The sequence below is a fragment of the Sapajus apella genome, unplaced genomic scaffold, assembly GCF_009761245.1.
Source record: "Sapajus apella isolate SASKATOON/1434 unplaced genomic scaffold, GSC_monkey_1.0 scaffold44, whole genome shotgun sequence".
In the NCBI taxonomy this organism is placed as follows: Eukaryota; Metazoa; Chordata; class Mammalia; order Primates; family Cebidae; genus Sapajus; species Sapajus apella.
In genome coordinates this window covers 19,062,228-19,081,734 of record NW_022436984.1, presented here as the reverse complement: position 1 = coordinate 19,081,734, position 19,507 = coordinate 19,062,228, and the positions used below count along the sequence as shown (strand labels likewise).

Below are 19,507 nucleotides of genomic sequence, written 5' to 3'. Positions count from 1 at the left end.
GATTTGTTGAATGAATGATCTAGAAACCATGAAGAAAAGAGGAAAGGAGGGAGACCCTTCATGCCTCCTTCCTTCCCCAGCCAGCAGTGACTGACCACAGAAGGCTAGGCCTGCACAGCCTTTACTCGCCTCCTCCTTGGAACCTGAGCTGAGCTTTCTATTACTCTCTCCATTATCACAGCCTTTCATCACAATGGGGCAATATGTGTGTCTGGTCAAGGATGCAATAGGCAACGGTGTTTGCACGGACTAGGCCGTTTCCAAGCATGGATCAGAGTTTATATCCCAGTAGAACCATCCTGCTCTCTATCCATACTCTAGTCTTATAAACTTAGTTTTCCTGTTAATGCAAAAATAGAATCCTTATTGATGTCATTCTGAACCGCATGTATTAAGAGAGGAAAAGGCTCTGTATCCTTGAAGAAAGTATTAAAATGTTCAAATTGTTTTGTTGTACTTGTTTCAGTTTAAAAGATCTCTTTTGCAGAGCAACACTTCAATCACTAAGTACTTCATTATGAGGCAAACAGTTACAAGAAACAGTCTGTGGAGGGAACCAGCACAGGTGAGCAATGGAGGGTCAACAGAGGCAAACGTGTGGCAGAGAAGCAGCAGGGGCTTCCATCTTGAGACCGGGAAACTTACCACTGATAATAACCATGCAGTGACACCCCTAGTGAAGCCATCCCGGAGGCTCCCTGTATTTCCCAGGACCACGAAAATTCCCTCACTCCCACGGTAAACAACTTCTCAAAACAGACAAACGAAAAAAAACAAGTCAAGCATTGGTGTCCATGAGGCCATGATTTTAGAGCCAATGTAGAAAACCAACGTGGAGCTACCAGCAGGGACCGTGGCTGCTTGTGTAGAAGCCTGGAGTGGAGGCAGCAAGTGTGAGGAAGGGGAGTGAAATGCTGAGATACTTCCACAGCCAGAATTGACCCCTCCCCACCCATCCACGCTGCCAGATGGAGCCTTCCCGGTGGAAGGCTGCCTTCCACCGAGGTCAGGCCCATCTGTGAGCGGAGGGCTAACTCCCCGGAGACCCCTGGGAATTCCGAGCAGTGCCAGCCAACAGGCAGAGACCTGAACTCTTCTGGCATGACCTTGGGCCCAGTACCTCTCGCCTTCCCTCCTCCCACCTACAGAGATTAAAGATAACCCAGCCAAGCAGCCTGGCATGCTGAAAAGGAGCAGGGCTGGAGGGAAATGAGGAGGACCAAACCGGGAACTGCACCACTGAATCTCCTCAAACCACATGGACCTTAAAACTCGTCAGACCGGTTTAAAATTAGCCAATACCCAGGAAAGTAATTCATTAAATGCAACTGTTATGATTCATTTAGAAGTCACTCCAATTCTGAAATGATAAATGACAGTGCATTTATATATACGTGACAGTGTATTCATCTCCCACAGCTGGTTACAAGTGCCCTCGCTGCTCTGGAGTAAAACATGAGCCACAACCAAGGCTGCAGAGACTTAAAAACAGCATCATGTTTATTCACTGTAGGAAAAGGTGAGCTGAGAAGAGCTGAGGGTCTGGGCCAAGGTGCTAAGGAGCACGCTGGGTCTTCCTGGTGTGGGGAAATGTTTTCTGGAAAGGAGACTGCTTAATGTACATCTACAAAGTGTTTTCTTGTGCTATTTTGTTTTGTAACTTTCAGGGAATTGTTCTCTTTGTAACTGATAAGGTCCAGACTCCTAGGATCTGACTGCTTTCTTCCTGGTCAGCCAGGCTGGGAAACTTCCACCTCATCCCTTCCTTTCCTTCTCTGACATTTAATCAGCATTGAATTAAAATCAGGCATATGGCTCACCCAAGGCAAATGGAAATTAAGATACTGGATTTATAACATGCATAATCCAAACACAGAAAATCTTGCTACCAAAAATAATCATGTCTCTCATCCATTTCCCAAACAGTTCAACTGCCTGCTTCACTTTGCCTTCAAGTTTATCAAGATGAGGCTGAGAATTCTCATAAACTCTTCCAGGACACCCAAAAGGAGTTCCTGTCGACTCACTCAGAGTCCTTTCCCTCCTCTCCCTCAAGCAGTACCCACCTCTTTTCAGGAAGCAATCTCTCTTTTCCATCTGACTTTTCATTAAGAAGCTGGAGTTTTATTTTTCCTTGGCCTCCAATCTGTGCTTTGGATTGTGCCATAAAATTCCTCAGTAATTTATGGCCTATTTTTTCTTTAAAGTGGAAAAGCGCTAATCCCTCACAGAGTAGGGAGACAAGCATTTCCCATGTGAGGTAATCTAGAAACATATCCACTGACCACAGTGAGACAGGCCCTGACTTACAGTTGAAGGCTCATGTAAAGACCCCTAGCTCTTGACACAGAGTATGGCCTCAGAAATAGCTTGATCTCCAGTGAGTACCTGGTTTGAAAGATTCCTCTTGACCCAAAAGTCCATCTTTTCCTGTCAGTGATATCTGAAAATTCCAGAGGTTGCAAAGTTACCCTTCAGATAAAGAAAGGCCTCCTCCACAGCAGTCCTCTAAAGCGCCAGTGTCATATATCTCATTATGGCCATCTACCTCAGTGTAATTGAGTTTATACTCAGCCGAGAGGAACTGAAAAATCCTGGCTGGGCCCCAGGCTTGGAGGGCTCGGAAGTGGAAGGTGTGCGCGTGAAACCTGAAATCAGCCTTTGACCCCTTCACATTTTCGCCACAAGTCAACCCCAACAATCATATTTATATCTTCCCAAGTAGTTTTTTAAAAAATCTTTTCCAATAAACACAAGGAAATGAAATATTGAGATACACCTTCAAAATAGAGTTGATGAGCAGCAAACATTCTGGGTCCAATCAAGCAACAATTGATTTGTGAAGAGAAGGGGCAAGGGTTCAATTGTCCTCGGATAACATTCGCCCTGACCTGACTCAGGGAAGAGGAGAAAGCATGAGCCTGTGTCCTCAGCCAACGTAATTCCATAGGAATGGTCCCTGGAACCGTAACACCGCCTTTGCTACTGTTTTATAAATGTCACTTGCTAAAGACAGAACAAGGATGAACTCCTAGAATATCACTTAGAAAACCCGGCTAATAGGGGCCTTGTTTGCACTTCTATTTTCATGTACTGCACAAACACTCTTTCAGCTAAGCTCTTCTCTCTTCGTTAGTCAAGGGCTTATAAACAACACTTGGAATCCTACTTTAAAAAACTAAGTTTTAGTGTTTATGATAAAAAATATTAACATAAATGGATAATGATTATTTCCTCCTCACCATGTTAGTTCCTCTTGGCCAACAGCCCAAATAGTGGGGGCCAGATTCTAAGACAGTGTTTCCCAAATGACATCAAGAGATACAAGAACTATCCCTAAAAGCATGTTGAACACTCGAATCCATTTGGAAACAGTGCTGGCTCAATTGCCATCCAGAGAACTGATGGAAATTAGCCTATTGAAGGCTGTAAAAAAAGTCATGCAATAAATGTTTAGCTTCATTTACTCTATGGTTTTCCAAATTTACTTGATTATGGCATTCATTTTTGAGTGGATGACCTATTCACTTCTTTCATTGTTTGGAACATATTTTGGGAAACCCTGCTCCAAGGAAAGAGCGACAACTCAAAAGGGAGACTCTACCATTGCAGTAGGCTGATTAAATCACAAAAGCCAACGTATCCTGACACTCCAGAGAGTTCAGAAAGTAGGGGGATCAAAAACAACGTAACCCAAAAAAACAGGACTGAAGGAGTCTTTTTGTTTGTTTCAGACAGAGTCTCACTCTGTCGCCAGGCTAGAGTGCAGTGGCGTGACCTCAGCTCTCTCAGCTCACTGCAACCTTCACCTCCTGTGTATAAGCAATTCTCCTGCCTCAGCCTCCAAAGTAGCTGGGACTACAGGCCCGTACAACCTTGCTGAGCTAATTTTTGTATTTTTTAGTAGAGATGGGGTTTCACCATGTTGGCCAGGATGGTCTCAATCTCTTGACCTCGTGATCTGCGTACCTCGGCCTCCCAAAGTGCTCGGATTACAGGCATGAGCCACCGTGCCCGGCCCCAAGGAGTCTTTAAAGAAAAATCTCTCACCATGATTTTAGGTTTGTTCTTCGTTTTTATTAGAGGCTGGGGCTGGCTCTGTTTGCTCTGCTGCCCAGGCTGGAGTAGAGTGGTGCCATCATAGCTCACCACAGCCTCAAACTCCTGGGCTGAAGCAATCCTGCCTCAGCCTCCTGGAGCAGCTGAGACTACAAACACATGCCACCACACCCAGTTTAAAATCTCTTTTAGAGACTGAGTCTCACTACGTTGCCCAGGCTGGTCTCAAACTCCTGGCCTCAAGCTATCCTCCCACCTCAGCCCTCCCACAGTGCTAGGATTACAGGCGTGAGCCACCGTGCTCAGCCCTTCATGACAGTTTTTACCATCCTCTTGACATGTAAAGACCCTAGGCAAATGGTAATCTCAACCAAATAGACAAGTTTCAGGTTTTATCAGCCCAAAGGGTAGTCTGATTGCTGCAACCTCAGTCAATAGATGAAAAGCAAACTGAAAATAATAATGATAATATTAAATCAGACTCCCTTACTAAAATTTTAGACATATGGCATTAGCATTAACTATCTGACCAGTAAACTGACAGGATGTCTGGCTGCCTGGCTGTCCAGCTGGCTGGCTGGATGGATGGACGGAAGGAAGGAAGGAAGGAAGGATGGATGGATGGATGGATGGATGGATGGATGGATGTAGAGATCAATGGATGGATGGATGGATGGATGGATGGATGAATGGATAGATGGATGAATGGATGGATGGATGGATGAATGGATGGAGAGATGGATGGATGGATGGATGGATGAATTGGTGGGTAGATGGATAGATGGATGGATGGAGAGATGGATGGATGGATGGATGGATGGATGGATGGATAGATGGAGAGATGGATGGATGGATTGATTGATGGGTAGATGGATAGATGGATGGAGAGATGGATGGATGGATGCATAGACAGATGAATAGATGTAGAGATGGATGAATGAATGGATGGATAGATGATGGAAGCATGATGGATGAATGGTGATCAGATGCAGCATGGTATAGCAATGCAAGTACCTTACTAGGAATCAGGAAACCTGCCTGTTTCCTCATATTTTTTCTGTCTCTATTGGATTTTTTTCTTTCTTTTTTTTTTTTGAGACAAGGGGTTTCACTCTGTCACCCAGGCTAGAGTACAGTGGCAGGATCATGGCTCATTGTACCCTTGACCTCCTAGGTGCAAGTGATCCTCCTGCCTCAGCCTCTCAAGTAGCTGAGACCACAGGTGCATGCCACCATGCCTGACTAATTTTACTAATTTTTAAAATGTTTTTGTAGAGTCAGTATCTTGCTATGTTGGCCAGGCTGGTCTTGAACTCCTGACCTCAAGCAATCACCCCGCTTCGGCTTCCCAAAGTGCTTGGATTACAGGTGTGAACCACCAAGCCTGTCCTTTACTGGATTTTTTTTTTTTTACTTTGATCAAGTCACTAAACTTCTAAACTCTTATATTTTTATGTAGAAATGAGGATTTAATGAATATCTGTTATTAGATAGCAGTTTTTACATTTGTTTCAATTGGAGGTAAAATGCTCTATGAACCTTTCCCCTACCTAATCTTCTTTAGGAGAAAGAAAGGGCTAGAAGGGTGGTAGGGGGAGGCAGAGAGGAATGGAAGGGAAAGAAGAAGGTAAAAAAGAAAGAACAAAAGTAGAAATTTTGATTCATTTGATTGCCTTTTTAAATAGAGCTTAAATTCATAAATGGATAATGGAATTAAATGTGTAATGGTATTGATATCAATGCCTTCTAGGCCAGGCCCTATGCCTCCTGTACCTAGTGTGTTTGGGAGACTATATACCTATGCATGTGCAGTAAAAAACCTCTGTCCTAAAAGCCAAGACACCCAGGTGCTCATTCATCTGCCTCCGCCACCAATTCATCATTTAACTTCCCTAGGTCTTGTCCTGAAATGCCAAATTAAGAGGAATATCTTAATTCCTGCTTTGAATATATTCATTACCATAGAAGTTTGATGGGCGAATCAAAAGAAATCAGTACACATTTTTGAATAAATGGATCGTGCAGTCTCCTGAGGGGTGGCACACAAACACCTTATCTTCCAAAGATGCTACATTCCCGATCAGAAGGTGCAAAACTCTCCAGTGCCAGCTGAAGCATGGATAGAGCTGAGGAAACCCCTGGGTATCACAGGGCATGAACTAAGCTCTCTAGCCTTGAGTTTCCAACAGTTCAACCCACGAACCCTGAAGCACCACTATCAGATGTTGAATGCCACTTGCAGGAGTTTCAAGAGATGGGGGCTCTCAGGCCACGGACGGTATTTCCGTCCATCAGGGCACTGCAGCATTCTTTGTCGTCAGAGCCTTGTTTACTGAGGAGCAGTCAGGCAGGTTTCTCAGAACCAGTCTATCTGATCCATCCTTCAAGGCCTCGGTCAAAAGCTACCTCCTCTACAAAGCCTTCATCAGTCTTTCCCTGGGCAATTATAACATATTGCCTTTTATGGAATCATTTGGGCTAGCAAATTTTAAGTTTATTGAGTGTAGGGAACCCTATCTTTACTTTCTTATCTCCATTTTACTGGTACTCATTCAAATTAGATTGAATGAGAAACTGTGTTCTGGGGCAAGTTTCTCAATGTTTTTTTAAACCGGGACTTACAGTAAGAATTAAACTCATACATACTCACATAAATAAAACTGAAATAGGAGTTTTAGAAGGCAATATTTATTCATATTGCATACAAAGCATTCTGCTAATGTCTATATTGTTCAATCTCCATATTTAAATTGTTGTAGAGATTCACACAATTGATTTCATCATCTTTACTGAGGGGTCCTGACCCAGAGTTTGAAAACCAAGAACCTAGACAGGATATGCCTTTATACTCTTTTTCTCATGTCTTTCTCCTTAAAAAAAGAAAAATGGAGTCTGTACAAAAAGCATATTAAACCCTAAACATTCTTAACAGATTTAAATTTGGAAAGAGTCAGATGACGGCTTACTTGCCTAAAATTCAAATCCCATTAGAGAAGGCACGTGGCCGACTTACTGGATGGGGATGTCCATAGAGCCATCTCTTCAGCTAGCAGAGACAAACTACTTAAATAATATTAGTGTGTCACACACACACATATATATATATGACTGATAACTAATAATAGACTTGACTGTCTTGATTATATACATTTTATTTTATTTGTTTTTGAGACCCAGTCTCTCTCTGTCACCCAGGCTGGATTGCAGTGGTGCAATCTCGGCTCCCAGTAACCCTGCCTCCAGGGTTCAAGCAATTCTCATGACTCAGCCCCCCAGATAGCTGGGAACACAGTAGGGCAAGACCTAGTATCTTCCTACTCTCCCTGAAACTGATGTGATCAGTCTTTTCAAGTGGGCATTTCTCCCTTTTTTCATTCCTTGGGGATAAGCACCAAGGCCTCTCTACTGGAGCCCCCACTGTGTCGAGCTCAGTCCAGCCCCAGGCACAGAGCAGAAGCTCCAGCCACACTGCAGGGCAGGAGAACACAGCCCAGCACTGAGGCTGGCCACATGAGGGACTTGTGAAGGAGTGCTCCCTCCAGGTTTTAAAATACATTCCTGATGGGCCTAATTTATTCTCCAGGCGAAAAGGAGGCTTTCTCAGTCTAAAACACTGCTGTAAATCCCACCCACAAGGGGACAACCACATGACTCCATTTTCCTGCTTGTTTCTGAATCACTGTCTTATCTGTCTTCCTCCCCTTTTCCCCTTAAAATAGTTGGCTTTACGGTTGTCTGTGCACAGTCATATGATAAGCAGTGATAAAGAAAAATTTTTAAAGAGCCAAGTAGGAATAAAGAAGCAATGAGAAAGAGACACATTCTCTTATGTGAGGGGGTGGGCTTCTAAGACACCAGTTTCCTAGAAACAAAACCCACAGATTAATTTTAAATCTTCAGCCCCAACAATGTGAAACAGTGAGGCAGACTATTTGGCTAAGAAACCCAAATGTTGCTTAGTGTGATCAGGGACTTGGGGAAATAAGGTCTGAGTCCCATTCTAGTCCCTACCAAGAGGCACCCTTTATCCTCAGTTTCCCCATTTGTAAACTGTATATGATAGGGCCATCCCCCTCCATGAATCCCAAAGTTGTTCATCGCTGTTACTATATGTGTGTGGCATGTTTTTCTTTTCTGATGCATGTTGAATGAGTCTCACAACCCAGTGAGGAAAGCAGGGCCAATGTGACTATTCCCATTTTACACTGAGGAAGCTGAAGCTCAGAGAGGTTTCAGCTTCCTCAAGGTCACAGAGCTTATTAGCAGTGGAGCCGAGATGGTGAAAATGAACTAGCAAACTGTGAATGCAGTACGTTATGAATATATACTAGCCTATAAATGCTTGAAAGTGGGCAGCAAAGACACATTTGGCAACCACAGCCATTTCCTATGTAACTCATTATAAGAGAAGGACCATCTGTCTAGGACACACCCCTGAGATGAAAAGCAACCCCTAACCCCAAATGAGTCTCAGACCTACAGAACTATGAACCAAGTGGATTTTTCAACAATATCATCAGTTCCAAACCACATAATCCACAATTTATATTTTACAAAAGCATTATAATTACAATAGCAAGCATTTTTGTGTGCTTATCACGTGATAAGCACTTTCCTCATGCAGGCTGGAGTGGTGTGATCTCAGTTACTGCAGCTTCTGCCTCCGGGGTTCAAGTGATTCTCCTGCCTCAGCCTCCTGAGTAGCTGAGATTATGGGTGCTGACCACCACGCCCAGCTAATTTTTCTATTTTTAGTACAGACCAGGTTTCTCCATGTTGGCCAGGCTGCTCTCAAACTCCTGACCTCAAGTGGTCCATCCGTCCTGGCTTCCCAAAGTGCTGGGATTACAGGCGTGAGCCGCCGTGCCCAGCTGTGACAAGCACTTTTCTAAGCACTTTCTATGTATTATATTATTTATTTCAAACACAATTAGATAGATAGTACTGAATTTGTTTTACAGTTGAAGAAGCCTAAGAGAGGTTACTCAACTCATTAAAAGGTCACATCGTTGGTTCAGTGGTGGAACCAGCATTAGAATCTGCCGCCCTGTCACATAAAGCCCGTCCACTTCACTGTGGTGCCACCTGCTTCCATATCTGGTGGTTGTGCTGCATCCTTCTTCACTTCTTTTTGAAGTTAAAACTTATATAATAACAGGGGAAACTAGGTGTGGAGGTGAGGGGGTATATGGGAACTCCGCACTTTCTGCCCTATTTTTTTATAAACCTAAAACTGCTCTAAAAAAATTAAGTTAACTAATTTTTAAAAATAATGCTGAAGTAAAAGATAAAAGTCCTCCAAATGTGTTGGCATCCTTTCTTGCCTTTTCCTTTTTTAAAATATATACAGGTGTGTGTGTGTGCATGTAATTTTTTTTACAATACTATACTGTCCTCCGTCATGGAAGAAAGGAGAATAATATCCCAGCGCAAATACCTAAAGGACATCTATTATTTAGATCAATATTATAACTTCATGTTAAAATTTTACCTAACCAGGCTGGGCATGGTGGCTCACGCCTGTAATCCCAGCACTGTGGGAGGCCGAAGTGAGAGGCCAGGAGTTTGAGACCAGCCTGGGCAACACAGTGAGACTCCATCTCTATAAATTTTTTTTTCTTTTTTTTTTTTTTTTTTTTTCTGAGGCAGAGTCTCACTCTGTCGCCCAGGCTGGAGTGCAGTGGCTCTATCTTGGCTCACTACAACCTCTGCCTCCCAGGTCAAGCTATTCTCCCGCCTCAGCCTCCCAAGTATCTGGGATTACGGGCATGCACCACCACGTCCAGCTAATTTTTGTATTTTTAGTAGAGACGGGGTTTTACCATGTTGGCCAGGATGGTCTCAAACTCTTGACATCAGGTGATTCGCCCACTACAGCCTCCCAAAGTGCTGGGATTACAGGTGTGAGCCACCGTGCTGGGCCTCCACAAAAATTTTTTAAATTAGCCAGGCATGGTAGTATGTGCCTATAATTCCAGCTACTTGGGAGGCTGAGGCAAGAGGATCCCTTGAGCCCATGAGTTCGAGGTTGCGGCGAGCTATCATCACACGACTGCACTCTAGCCTGGGCGACAGAGGAAGACCGCCCCCAACTTAAAAAAAATTTTTTTTAAATTTAACCAATCAAGCATCTATTTTGTGCAGAGCAACATGCCAAGCATTAGCCCAAAAAGGTAGGAGTTTTACTCTCGGGAACAGACCTCTTCTGTCTCTGCTAGAGAGCAGACAGAAAATATCAACACTAGGCATCAGTAATTGTAAATGGAAGGCACAAACAGTAAATGTTACCGCAATTCCAAGGGCCAAAAGAGCTGCAGCCTGGAGACTTCTGGGAATGCTCGCCAAAGAGGAGATTTAGATGGCTGCTTAGAGTATTCCAGGGATGGGTATATGGGAGAACAGAACACAAAGGGAGAGAAAGAGGTCGGATATGAAGGTCAGAAACAAGCCCTCAAGCAGAAGGTTCCTACCCTAGAGGATAAGAGATCCACCAGGCGGAAAATGGAAGTGGGGGCAGTGCACACCACACCGGGCCCTGAGTGTCTGGAAGGAGGAGTAGACTTCACCATGTAAGTAACTGGGGCTGGCAGGAGGCAATGGTGGGTTCTGAGCACCCGGAAGGGTATTTAGTGCCATGATCCCCATACAACTCATACACAAATCCCTTGGATTCCAGGGAACCAGACTTAATAAAGTACAAAAACCCCCTCCTAAAGCTGTCTCCATGAATTAGTACTCAGGCGCCTGGAGCTTCAATGGGATATTCTTTTCTAAAATGAAGGAAATATTTTTCAAAGCCAGTTAGGTCGTCACGACCAGGAATTGTGTACCTTCTAAGAACAGAGCGCTGATATTCACTGTTGGGGGAGGAGAGGAAAGGGTCCTATAGGCTAACGGTAGAGAATAAACTTTAAACATTAAGGCAGGAGGCCTCCTCCATGACTCTAGAAGCCCTAGAAAGGGGTCCCTCATCAAAAACGTGTTCCCTACTTATACTAAGGCTGGGATTATTTTAACAAGAGCCTACATTTCCCTCCTCTGCCCTCACAGGGACAAGAGGACACGCAGCCGGGCAGGTTTCATTATTGAGGTTGTGGGAAGCACATGCCTACGTTGCCAGCTTTAGCAAATAAAAATCGAAGCCCAAGCTAAATTTGAATTGCAGATCAACAACAAATACATTTGTCGTATAAGAATGTCCCATGCAATATCTCGGACATATCTATAGAAAAAAAAGTATTCATTGTTTACCTGCAATTCAAATTTAACTGAGCATCCTGTCTTTCCTCTGGCAACTCTGGGCTCAGCACATTTGCAAGAGAAATAGGATGGTGTCCTGAAGAAGCAAAGAAGACAAACAAAGGAGCATGGGTACCAAAGAGAAACTTTTTTTTCATGGTGGGCCAGGCGCAGTGGCTCACGCCTATAATCCCAGCACTTTGGGAGGCGGAGGCAGGCAGATTGCCTGAGCTCAGGAGTTCATGAACAGCCTGGGCAACACGGCAAAACCCCGTCTCTACTGAAAAAAAAAAAAAAAAAAAAAAAGGACCGTGTCCCTGTTGTCCCAGCTACTCGGGAGGCTCGGGCAAGAATTGCTTGAACCCAGGAGGCAGAGGTTGTGGTGAGCCGAGATCGCACCACTACACTACAGCCTGGCAACAGAGCAAGACTCTGTCTCAACAACAACAAAAAGACATGGTGATTCTACAGAAGCTCACTGTTGCTCATCAACCGGGGCACAGAGCTGATGCTTAAATGCCCAAACATTTCACCTACATCTATCTTATTTAATCCTCACAGCAACTTGACAAGCTGCAAAAGATGACTGTTATTAACCCTTTTCACAAATTAGAAAACAGAAGTTTGAGGAGGTTAAGTGATTTTTCTCAAAGTCACAAAGCTACAAAGCAGAAGAACAACACCTCCTGCTCTTGGGTGAATTTTGAACGCTTTAAAGGAACAAAAAGATTTCTATGATTGAAAAGAAGAAGAAAAAGCAATTTCTGAGAACTGATCTTCAGTGAAAGTTAGGTGAACTACTTGCTACGTACATACCCTGTCTCTACTAAAAATACAAAAATTAGCTGGGTGTGGTGGCACACGCCTGTAGTCCTAGCTACTTAGGAGGCTGAGGCAGGAAAATAGCTTGAACCCGGGAGGCAGAGGTTGCAGTGTGCCAAGATTGCACCACTGCACTCTAGCCTGGGCAACAGAGTGAGACTCTGTCTCAAAAAAAAAAAAAAAAAAAAAGGACCAAGTGTGTGGAATTCTAGTTATAGTTCTGCACACTTGGAATTCAGCAAACCCAACTCCTGCTGCTCATTCATTTCCAAGAGGGAGAGACATGAGGACTGGAGAAGGTTTTCCTGACAACCCTTCAGCTGATTATTACTAATAAAATCCCAAAACAGAAGCACAATTTTACCTGCATCTAATAATAAACATTAATCACAGATAATTACCAATAATAGGTAGTTATCATTGATGGAAAACTTGCTATAACATAGCTATTATTCCTATTTTATGGATGAGGAGATGGGTACAGATAGGTCAAATGATTTGCCCAATATGCAGCCAAAACTGATAAAACTAGAAATCAAAGCCAGGACTAACTCCAAAGCCCATCCTACTAGTTTTAGATCCGTGAACTTGGACAAACCACCATCCAATGGCATGAAGGATACTACAAAGTTATTCTCCATCCCTGTAAGACCTATCAATAAACAAACAAAAGAAAATTAATTGGAAATGCAGCATGTGAGATTGTCAGCATAGATTTCCTGGATAATTAAAACTTCAATATATCACGAGTAATTTTGTTCAACACTTTGCTCCAAGCAAAGTTCCTAGAACACAGAAAGTGCTCAATATATATTAGTTGAATGGCTGGTCAGCTAGATGAATGGAGAGATTAATGAATGAACTCCATTCTAATTACTGTTCTCCTTCTTTGGATAGTTTTTGTTTTTTTAATCAAGCAATATTTTTTGGATTGCATTCCTCCTTTAATCTTAACTGGTCTCCTGACTGCCCTCATAACCCCAAACACTAAAAAACTGCCTGTCCAACATTTTCTATGTTCTTCTTCCAATTTACAGGGGCTCCCTTCCCTGTCTATTTAGATACCATTTTCTTCAAGGCCTGGCTCAAAATATTACCAAGAAGCCCCTGCCAGCTAGCAGAACCCACATTAATTCCCAACTCCTTTGAATCCCCACAGTTCTTCAATTTCACTGTTTTATAAAAGGGTGTTAATCTTGATCTTCCAAATGGCCCACTTGAGAAAATCCATTTGTTCTTCTTTCTAATTATCATGTTTTTCAAAATATGTCCACAAAACATGAGTTCTTAATGTTTCCCAAAAAAGAGCATTCTATGATGAAAAATTCTGGGGACATATGTGGTTAAACAGAGGTGTACAACTCACTTTGTGATAGACCATCTTGAGTCTTTCATACACTAATGTGCATTTGATTCTGTAACATTTCCCAACCTCTTTGATCACAGAGACCTGAAAATATCATAAGGTTCCTACTCCTTGAAAGTCAATCTGGCAAACGCTGGTCAAGTATATGCTCCTTCTTAAATGGGTGATTGATGATTCTCTCAGCTACCTAAACTGGTTGAGAAAAGCATCAGTGCAGAAGGTAGGGAGACAGGTTCATACACCTATATTCTAGGAATTCTGCTTGCTTGCTTACGTGTTTTCAGAGTAATCTTTGAGTGGCTTATGACACAGAGAGAGAGCTCCATTTAAGAATTAAATTTATGTTTTTGTGGGCCTTGAACAAAGGTAGATAAAGAAGCAAGCTATCAAAAATAGCTTTGTGACTTTGATCACAACGAAGAAAGGCAAGGAGGGAAAAAAAGCAGAAGCTGGCTCTTTTGCAGGGGAAACAAGGATAAACTTCATGGAGAATAATAAAGACAAAATATTATCACGTGTGAAGGTTAAGCGTAGCCAAGTCCCAGAATGTAGGGTCTGAAGAGCTAACTGGTCCCTTTACAGAGCATCTAGACTATCCTACCTCCTGATTTCACAGCTGGAGAATTAATAGGAGTCACTTGACTCCCTCATTCAATACATTTCCTAGAGAAAGAAAAAAGTATTAGGCAATCCAGCCCTGAAAAGGTATGGTCTGGGTGTCCCCAGCTGCTGAAAAGATTGTGGTAAGCTGTCCTTCTCAGTTGTAATTTTACATACTATATATTTATGTTATTCTTTGAATATAATTGTGTCTCTTAGTAGAGTATATGCTCTCTGAGAGCAACGACTAGCTCTTGACATAGTGGGCATAGTGCCTGGTGTATTCAGTAAATATTTGCTCAGTGAATGAAAGGATGTCCGGAACAATGAATGAATACATTACTCTGCCCACTGCTTTGAATCTTTTGTGAATTCCTTCTTTCTCAGCACGGTACCAAATGATGAACGTCTAAGAGCACAAACTCAGTCAGTCTGATTAAAGAATGCTGTCTATTTGAGCTTCTACAAGACAGACCCCAGAGAGCTAAAGGGGGGTAGAGGGGGACACTTCCTGATCACGAGTTGCTTTTATCTGCCTGGGGAAAGAAGACAAGCAACAAAAGATGCAATAGTCTGAAAAAAAAACAAACAAATCTTTTCAAGAAGGACATAAGCAAAATCAAAGACTGCTTCTCAACAATTAATTCTAGATTCACTCATCATGATTTTTTAAAACTCTTCTTGAAGACAGGCGCAGTGGCTCACTTCTGTAATCCCAGCACTTTGGGAGGCTGAGGTGGGCGGATCACTTGAGGTCAGGAGTTTGAGATCAGCCTGGCCAACACAGTGAAACCCCATCTCTACTAAAAATACAGAAGTTTGTTGGTGTGGTGGCTCTTGCTTGTAATCCCAGCTACCTGGGAGGCTGAGGCAGGAGGATCGCTTGAACCTGGGAGGCAGAGGTTGCAGTGATCCAAGATCGCGCCACTGCACTCCAGCCTGGGCAACAGAGCAAGACACTGACTCAAATTTTAAAAAACTCTTCCTGAGCTTGATTACATTTTTAGTCTTATCTACCTCTTGGGGTCAGGAGCTCACTGAGTCTACTCCTCGCTAGCAAATAAAGGTGACTTTTAAAAGAGCTTAAAATTACCTCTTTCAGACTTCAAGGGGAGGTAGAGAGGACGAGTCGGGGTGGGGAGAGAGGAGATCCTCATTTCGGCATTTGGGTTTTATGACAGGCTTCTGTTTTTCCTCTTCTTCCCCAGCACAGTATTACAGATTTCAGTTATATTTCCTCTGGAGTTTCAATTTTGTTTAGATGTCAATGAGTTACAATGAACTGTATGTTCCTGTTCTCCCAGTTCTCCCAGCACAGTACAGACTTTTGGCCACTTCACATGGTTTCTGCCAGAAAACTAAATTTCAAACAGGTGAAGCCCAGCTGATTAGCATTATAAGAGATTGTAATTACTTAACAAGCATATATATACCCGGAGGAACTTGGAGAGAAATACGGTGTTTTGCCAAGTGTAGCTTTTATTTATGTAAAATACTGCAGGCTTGCTCTGGAGTTCTTTTAGCCTAAGTGAAACCCCTGGAAGCTTTGTCTGAACATGCTTCAATAGCTCTGTGAGTTCAGGCGCTGGAATTTGAAATTTCATTTCTTGTTGCTGCCAACTACAAAGGATTTTGTATCTAAAGCCCAGATGAGAATTTAAACTTCATTTAAACTCTGCAAATGGAGGGGAAGTGGGCCTTTTGCTTCTTCCCTCACCACGGCACCTGGCATGGGCCGTGGGCACCCAGAGGGTAGAAAATTCCTATTTTTAGGAACTTCAGACTTGATGGAGATTCTTCAGCTTGATGCAAACTGCTACATGGAAATAATATAGCATTCTCTCATAAGAACATCTTCAAGGATCTCACAGATTTTTATAAAATAAAATATCCTTCCTCCTCCTCCTCCTTTCTTTCAACCATACAGGATTGTTTAAGAAATTCATTCAGCTGGTTTCTATCAAGATGCCATGGTCCTCAGAGGCAGGAATTATGCATACCCAACTTTTGTTGTACCAAACCCCGTATCTACCAATAGTGCTAGACTGTAGTAGGTACTACAGAAATACACATTTGTTTTGTGTGCAGTCATTCATTCCTTCAACAGTGTGCCAAGAAATTCATTTATTCATTCAACAATTTATTCATTCATTCAACAAAGTGCCAGGCAGTGTTTTAGGTGCCAAGATATAGCAGTAAACAAAAAACAGTAAACATTTTTACAGCATCTGATGTTCTGGTATTAGAGATAAACAACAAAGATAAATATGAAAACTAGGATATAAGATAAAGATAAGAGCTAAAGAAAAAAAAAAGCAGCAAAGGAGCATATAAAGTATAAAAGAAGAAGGTGAACTTTTAGATAGGGTTGCCAGAAATGGCCTTACTGAGAACATAGCATCTGGGCGAAGACTTGAGCTGTGTGGATATCTGGGAAAGGAGCATTCTAGAAAGATGGGATGGCAAGTGTAAAGACTAAGGCAGGAGCATGGTAAGTGCATTTAAAGGGTGCCAAGTGGGTCAGGATAGCTGGAGACGAACGAACAAGGAGAAGAGTAGCAGGTGATGGGGTCAGAGAGGTCACAGCAGAAGGCCTGACTCGGTTGGTCTTGTAAATTATGGTAAGGGATAATCTTACTGAGGCATCGTGAGCAGACACAGGATCTGAGAAGCTGGGACAAGGCTGTTGAAATAATCCAGGTGTGAGATAATAGTGACTTGGGCCCAAGTGGGGTCAGCAGAGGTATAAAAAGGATCTGATTTGGGATATATTTTGAAGGCAGAAACAGCAGATATTGCTGATGTAAAAGATACGGGGAACCTGAGAATGAGAGGTGTCAAGGATGGCCCCTCAAGATTTTTGGCTGGGCAGTTGGAAGGCTGGAGTTGCCATTTCTTAAGCTAAGGAAGAAGGGCTTAGATTGGGGAGAGGGGAAATTAGGTATACAATATTAGGCCTATAGAGTTTGAGATGCCCTTTACACAACGAAAGGTGATGATATGAAGGCAATCCCATACATAAATAAATTCTAGAGTTCAGGGTCAGGTATGAGGTGGAATTAGGAATTTAGTGTGAACAGCATTGAAAATGTATTTAAATCCATGAAGGATGACATTGGCACAGTAAAACCAAAACACCAGCTCCCAAATATCCTCATTTCCAATTACTCATATGCTTCAATAAATAATTAACCTTTGTCTACAACGGCCTCAGTTTCTAGACTTTCCAAAACAATCTCATTTGAAGTAATTCTATTATTTTCAAAAGGGCAATTTGTTAAGCATAACTAAATCAAATGTATTTTTAGACTATGTAAGACTTTTCATATAAATACACTCACAAATCAAGGAGAAAAATATCTTTCACTGGACCATATGTTCTGATTTAATATTCTAAAACTATGAATATACACACATGACTCTTCAAATATTAATAAAGTTGCTGAAATGTATTATGCCCAGACCACCTGCTACAAGCTTTATGGTTCCTTATTTAATTCTCATAGCAACCCCAAAAGTCAAGACCTATGACATTTCCATTTTACAGATGAAGAAACGGGCTGAAAAAGCCTAAGTCACATGCCCAAAATCACATAACTAATGAGTGGTAGAGGCGCCTTACAGTTAGAACTCACTGATTCCAGGGAGAGGGTCCCACTGAGGAGCTAGGGATTGAGCGTCTCAAATATTCACTAAATCTGCTGCTGGTCAAAGACACCAAGAAGAAGAAACAGGACAAACAATCCTTGACTGTCCATGAAGTTGGAGGCTAACTCAGGTCCTTAACTCTAGTGACCCAATGCCAAGAGATTGTCTGTGATCGCACTGGGTCAAGGACAAATCCTTCAAGTAGTTGTGAAACAACCAACTACGTACCAGCAAGAGCAATATTACATGGTAATACAGGAGTAGGGGAAAAGGAGGGCTCCAGGGACCCTCAGCTGCTGGGGAAGAATTCAGGGGAAAGGGGCATATAAAGGAGATACGGACCATTGCCAGTCCCTCCCTACCTCCTTACCCCCTTAGTAGTCCCCTCCCACCCCACTGTGTTTAAATGATAATGGAGGTTTCAGAAATACTTTTAAAAAATTTTTCCCTACAAATGTCCGGAAGATGGAGATGTGCTCTAGGGCTATATGTATCAAAGTGCGGTCATTCAGCAGGCCTGCTTAACTCAGGCTCCATTCAGGGCATCAGAATCAGCACTGCTAGAGGCTGTGCCCTGGTATCTGTGTTGCAAGAATCTCCCCCAAGTGAATTCTGGTGGGCCACGGGAGAACGGCCTCAGAGGTTAACCTCTCCAAATGGTGTATGGGCCTATCTCACAGAGTCCAAACAGGGTATAGGCCTAGCTCCCAGAGTCAGCAGCAGCGCCATCATTTTGCAAAGCTTTGCTGATGCGCTACTTGGGAAATATAAACCAGAAACAACACTTGTAGTGTCCCATTCATTGCCAAATGAGATGGCCAGACTGAAGAGAGCTATTTTGGAGAATCCAGAAACTGGCTTTCTCAGGGCCTATATAATAATGAATGCTGTCAAAAACGCTCTCTAGGTCAGCTCCATGCTCATTTTGGGGGATATAATAATAATTGTAGTAGACATGCATTGAGCAGTTACTAAGGATCAGGCATTGGTCTACGCACTGTAACTGTACACATATTAACCCATTTTAATCTCCACAATCACCCCATTTCATTATAGGGAGGTATATTTATTATCCCCCATTTTGGACAGGGGAAGAAATGGAAATACAGAAGGTTAACAAGGTCTTGAAGATGGTAGGCGGTAGACGTGGGCTTCAAGTCCAGAGCAATCTGGCTCTAGACTTCACCACTCCGGGGAATCGCCTCTCAAAGGATGGCTTTTTCTGTACCTCTGTATTCTGAGTGCCTGTCCTCTTTTTTTTTTTTTTTTTTGAGATGGAATTTTGCTCTTCTTGCCCAGGCTTGAGTGCAATGGCACCATCTCAGCTCACCACAGCCTCCACCTCCCAGGTTCAAGAGATTCTCCTGCCTCAGCCTCCCGAGTAGCTGGCATTACAGGCATGTGCCACCATGCCCAGCTAATTTTATATGTTTAATAGAGACAGGGTTTCTCCACGTTGGTCAGTCTGGTCATGAAGCCTGCCTCTTCTACAGAATATAGCAAGGGAATGTCGCTCACCAAAATTGTCATCAGAGGCAGGGCAGTAGAACAAAGAGGAAACTGAGTTCAGTATGAAGACTACTGAAGCAATGACAGAGCAAAATCCAAAATGTGAATGAGCCAGCCAGCTGTCACCTGCACGCAGCCCTTAAAGCCCCAATCCTTGCCCCACCCGACTTTCACCCCTGTGCTAATGCAATGCCACTCCATCCAGCATTCATTCTGCCTCCGCTTGTAACATGAATCCCAATACTTCTAGTTCACATAATTATT

The 19,507-nt window shown here is 42.8% G+C and overlaps 1 protein-coding gene and 1 long non-coding RNA gene across 3 annotated transcripts in view; both read right to left on the bottom strand.

Moving 5' to 3' along the window:
* The window catches only part of PRKCE (protein kinase C epsilon), a 535,093-nt gene that overhangs the window by 510,400 nt on the left and 5,186 nt on the right, over window positions 1–19,507 (bottom strand). The gene's annotated exons all lie outside the window — the stretch shown is intronic.
* Window positions 1,543–18,903, bottom strand: LOC116524301. Its single transcript, XR_004257265.1, has 4 exons — window positions 16,766–18,903; window positions 13,480–13,485; window positions 6,259–6,263; window positions 1,543–1,555 (listed from the first exon to the last, which is right to left on the bottom strand). It is a non-coding gene; the product is annotated as an uncharacterized LOC116524301 (long non-coding RNA).